This window comes from Leguminivora glycinivorella, chromosome 5 (assembly GCF_023078275.1).
Source record: "Leguminivora glycinivorella isolate SPB_JAAS2020 chromosome 5, LegGlyc_1.1, whole genome shotgun sequence".
Classification (NCBI taxonomy): domain Eukaryota; kingdom Metazoa; phylum Arthropoda; class Insecta; order Lepidoptera; family Tortricidae; genus Leguminivora; species Leguminivora glycinivorella.
In genome coordinates this window covers 11,984,428-11,990,427 of record NC_062975.1, presented here as the reverse complement: position 1 = coordinate 11,990,427, position 6,000 = coordinate 11,984,428, and positions in this window count along the sequence as shown.

Genomic DNA, 6,000 nt, shown 5'->3' with positions numbered 1-6,000 from the left:
AAAAATGCCTTTTACGATAATATCATTAAAACTGGTAGTATTTTGTTTTCCAGAACAGTCCTTAATTCGAAAAGAAAAGTTTTCGTTCCCATGTGGTAATTTATGTGCGCGGCACGTAAGGGAAATATGCCTTTTATTGCGCTTCTGCGATGAACTATTGAATTATGGGGCCAATCTGTTATACATGGCGTCTGTTTTCAATGTCTGCAAAAGTTTATATTCTGAGCTTTTTTTTAAAATCATGATATTTTTATAGCAGATTTTACGTGATCACACATATTTAATCCACTTATTATATCAACTTTATTTTATAATTGGTAGGTGTCCGTTTAAATTCCAAATAGAATATTGTTATTTAATTTTGAAGCTGGAATTACTACTTTTGAACATGACTGTGTTTGACATGGAAGTTACATTTTCTATAATAATAATTTCAGTAGAGATAAAAAACAAAACCTTAAGTACCTATATAATTGTTATGTGCTTAGTATTTCGGTACCCACGTCAAAATAGATGAGAAAGTAAATGGTTTAGCTTACATAAAAGGACACATATCACAAGAAAATTACTGTCAGATAAGGTTCCGAGTATGCCGTACAGAAAACGACAGTTTAGTGGCCAGTGTAACATAGAGCCACTTGGCCCAGACTTTCTTTGAATATGCATGACGGGTATCCGGGCCTACGCTTTAGGCTAAACGGTCCTAACTGGATAGAAGTCGCGACGACAGATGTATCCTTTTAAGGCTAGATGAAGAGGCTAGGCCTTCTTGAGCAAATGGTGGTGGGCAATCAGAAAAAGTGCCTACATAATTTAGACGGTTTAGGCGTGTTTTCATTACGAATTTGAAAGCGTAGGTACCTTGTTAAAATAATTTAGGTTAGCGTATAATAAGTAAATAGCAAGGCTTGAATTTAATTATTTTATAGTATTTTATGCAACTGGCGTTTAAATGAGGTCAAAAAAGACGAGTGGCGTGAGTATCAATTTGAGGCGAAGGCGAAATTATTTTTTGACTCGGTTAAACACCGTTGCATACAATACTTTTTCTACGGTCATGCACTTACTTTTAATAGTTTTCTAGAATAACTTTCGTGAAATTCGCACTGTTTCCTGTATTATGTCCTCGTCGGTTCCTGCACTCGAGCGACAGGCTCACTCGCACTCCCCCGCCAGCCTCCGGCCTGCGCCTCGCGCACCCACGCTATATCCATTAAAGGCTTCCTAATAATGCTATAACCTATGCGTGGGTGCGCGGGGCGCCGGGCGGGGGCTGGCCGTTTTTTTGTATGGTTTTGAAGATCTATGCACGACACTGTAAATGACTAATAATACTACGGGAGTAGAAAAAAATATAGATAGTTTTATAATAGGTAAAAGCCTAGATTCTGTAGATGTATGTATGTTTTCTGTTATATTAGAATATTTATATTGTTCTATACCTCTAAAGTTCAGTCACTCCCCGTATTCACGAAATCCGGAAATTAACTTATTCAGTGGTTTAAACTGGAAACTGAAGCAAGCAAACAAGTACACTGAATGAACAACAGCTATCAAGTTAATTAATAGGTGATAGCTGGTATAGTGTTTAATACCATCCGAATTAGTTCAACATAGGTACTTAAGTACGGGCACATTCCACATAACCGGCACAATGTTTAAATGTGCTCAAATTGTACTGTAATGTCCTCTTATTGATATCTATTTGTCCCAACAGTTAGCTGGTAGAGATTGCTTTCAGTCATCTTTTGTAAAATTTAACTGTGCAATAAAGTTCAAATAAATAAACAAATGTACCTACTGAAGCAAGACTCTAAATCACTTGTACTTTTCTGAAATCACATAATTCACCTTCAAACACGCAAAAGTATATAAAAGTAGGTATTTACAATTTACCCTCTAGGAGGCCAGACGTTTGATAGCGGACGACGGTTCGAAGCAATTTACTTTAAGAGGCCATATTGGGCCAGCACCAGCAGTCTACTTAGTTCCCCTGTTTCTAAGAGATACACTTTGTTGTTAAAATGCTAAATTATTATAGCCTTACGTTTTGCTTATCCTTACACCTTTTAAAATAAAATCCCCCTTCTCGTTTTTATTTATTTTTGCTAGCGATAATCTTAAAAAGTAATCGTTTTTAATAATAACCACTCACATAGGAATTAATGATTTTAGAATTACAAAATCGTTTACTTGTATAAAGGTAAGAATGACAGCATAAGTGAAAACTATTTACATTATGAATATTATGATGCAACCAAATTTCAACTACCTAGTTTCCGAGCAATCTGGGGCGTAGCGTAGCACACTAGTTGGATAAACTTTATCGCATTGGTGCGTTCCTATGGCACTTACAAATAGTGCGAAAATGACGTCCTGACGTTATATCGTTTATCACGCTAACGTGCCTGCCTGCCTGATTATGTCCAAAAAATAGACAGATATTCACACAGATGGGAGACTATTATAATTCAGTTCTTTTCTTATTCAGCATAAACCCCAAAATAATTTGCTTATCCAAGCGTGCACTGAAGTTACAAAGAAAATTACCGTAATAAGTCCAAAACAGATTTTTACTCCAATAAATAATACAAACAAACAATATTTCTTTGCTTATCATAGACTTAATGGGCCCGTTTAAATTACGATGAGATTAAACGACGTGAATGTTGAAAATTGTCGCCGGTTGTTGGATAAATCAGGTCGTTATGGTTCAGTGGAAAGGCTCCCTCGGGCCCCGACCACTAACTTATGCGCGTACTTAACTTTGGCTTTGTAATTAAATGTTCAATGCACATTATGCCTTTTGATTTTGGAGCCGTATTACGTTTACCCAAATATGAGTATGTGAGCATTCTCTCTTATCATTTTTATATGATTTTTTTTACGAAGAATTTGTATTTATTCCTGAAAAAAAAAATATTTTATATCATTATTCATGTAAAATAATCACAGTTTCTAATTATTTTACTTATTTCTTATAATCGTCGTAGGTTAAAAACTTTAAAATAAAATGGAAATATTTGTACTGAAAAACAGCAACTAAATCATGAGTTCGATTAATGCCTATGATCGTAACATTTTTGCAACACACTTATCAGGCCAATAAGTATTGTATACTACTATATTATTGTTGCAGTTATAGCCTAACCTAACCGAAATTCTTGACAAAATGTTGTATTTGTTGAAGTCGCAATTCTAACCTAATACAACATTTTGTCAAGAATTTCGGTTAGGTTAGGTTATAACTGCAACAATAATATAGTAGTATTACCTATGATAAAAAATCTGCATGGTAAATTTAGACTAAACCATGTTATGCAGAAATATAATGTATGCATAAAAACCATTCGGCGAATAACCATTATGCATGAAATATTTTCGGACAAACAAAAATATTGTTATCTTACATTACCCTGACGTATTGGAATGGACGGTATATAGTCAGGGACCAAACGACCTCTTTTACAAAAAGTCGTCGACATCTCTTCTAAATACCTAAAACAGGTATGGATGTGTTCCTCGTTATCTCCAGATTACGAATTGACCTGTTTTAGTTTAAGGAGGGGGGGACGGGTTGAGAAAAAGGGGGGAGAAAGATGGCGGCCGACCATCATAGATATTTATTCACATCTCGAGTCCTATGGCACCAATCTGTTCGTGCAGGGTGTCGTTTGAAAGCTTATTAAACCTACTTTAATTGTTTATAAATAACTATACTCATAAAAGTAACCGTTTACGAAATATTTGAAAATATGTGTTTTTTTATCGCGCATGAATTGCACAACTACTAGTAAAAAATGCGTCTAACTCAATAAACAATAACTTTACCGCAATTGATGTTATTATAACATTTTCGCGTCTATTCATGCTCTTTCTAAAAATATAAGTTTCATTGGTATATAATAATATATAACCATGTAATTATGAATTTGGTTTAGCAGGAGTCACTCTGCCCGGTCGCAGAAATGGGCGCTGACCGTAGTAAAGTATTCAATATTTTTGAGGTCCTATTTTACGAATCCATATGCGAGAGGTATCGTTTCAAAGCTAATTAAACCTACTATATTTTTTTATAAACAACTATAATCATAAAGGTAGCTGTTTAGAAAATATTTGAAAATATGTGTTTTATAGACCATGAGTCGCACAAGTACCTACTGGTAAAAAATGCTTCTTAATCAATAAACAACAACTTTTCCGGAATTGATGTTAGATTTACGCGGAATTTCGTGCGCTTTCTATTAACATAAGTTTTATTGGTGTATGATATTATATAACCAAGTAATTACAAATATGGTTAAGTAGGGGCCACAGCGCCCGGTCACGTATGGATGCTGACCGTCGCCAAATTTTCTATATTTTTCAGATCCTATTTTATTTAACAGGAATCTTTTGAAAGCATATTATGCGTACTATCATTAGTTCTCAATAATTTTAGTTGTAACTGTAGTAGCTAACAAAATATTTGAAAATATGCATTGGAACCGATGTGAGTAAAACATGCTTCTAGCTCAATGAATTATATTTTTTCCGCAATTGATGAATATAATAACAAAATAAACGGCGAAATGTATGACCTTTTCAAATAAAAAGTTTTGTCAGTATTGCATAAACAATTAATGTTAATTTATCCATCATACTCACTGCGCACCGTCATATACATGGATGACCATTTTCATAATTTTTAAGATTGTATCTTGGTGCATGACCAATAAACAATAACTTTACCGCAAATAATGTTATGATAAGATTTACAGGACATTTCATATGCTTTCTAAAAATATAAGTTTTATTGATGTATGATATTATACAACCAAGTAATTACGAATTTGGTTTAGCAGGTGTCACTGCACCCCCGTGACGTAAATAGGTGCTAACCGTCGCCTAATTTTATGTATTTCTCAGATCCTATTTTAGCGATCAATTTGTGAGAGGTATCATTTGAAAGCATATTATGCGTACTATGGTTACTTTTTAATAATTTTAGTCGTAATTGTAGAAGTTTACAAAATATTTGACAATATGTGTATTTTTACTGTATATGAATAGCATTCGCACTGATACGAGTGAAACATGCTTCTAGCTCAATAAATTATATTTTTCCGCAATTGATATAATAACGAAATGAACCGCAAAATGTATGGCTTTTACAAAAAATGAGTTTTGTTAGTTTTGCTTAAACAATTAATGTTAATTTATCCACCATACCCACTGCGCACGGTCAATCGTCATATAAACGGATGTCCACCGCCGTTGCCTTAATTTTTTCATCATTTTACAGATTTTATTTTACTGATCAATTAAGTATATAAGTAAATTCGATACGTGATAGATTATATTTATTATGAATATACGATTAGTGAAATAAAATCTGAAAAATCATGAAAAAAGGCAACGACGGTGGACATCCATTTATATGATGGTGCGCAGTAGGTGAGCTGAACAAATTCAAATTAATTGTTTATGCAATACAAACCAAACTTATTTTTTGTGTAAGTCATACATTTTCCGTTTATTTTGTTATTATTTCAATTGCGGAAAACTATAATTTATTGAGCTAGAAGCGTGTCTTATCAATGCCAATGCTATTCATGCACAGTAAAATACACATATTACTAATCAAATATTTTGTAAACTTCTACAGTTTCGACTTGAAATATTAGAAATAAAGATAGTACGCATAATATGCTTTCAAATGATACCTCTCACAAATTTATCAGTAAAATAGGATCTGAGTAACGTAGAAAATTTGGCGACGGTCAGTCAGCACCCAATATCGTGACAGGGCGCAGTGACCCCTGCTAAACCAAATTCGTAATTACTTGGTCATATATTATCATACACCAATAAAACTTATATTTTTAGAAAGCGCATGAAATTTCGCGTAAATTTTATAATAACATTAATTGCGGTAAAGTTATGGTTTATTAAGTTAGAAGCATTTTTTATCTGTATATGTGCAACTCGTGCTCGAAAAAAAAACTCATGTTTTCAAAT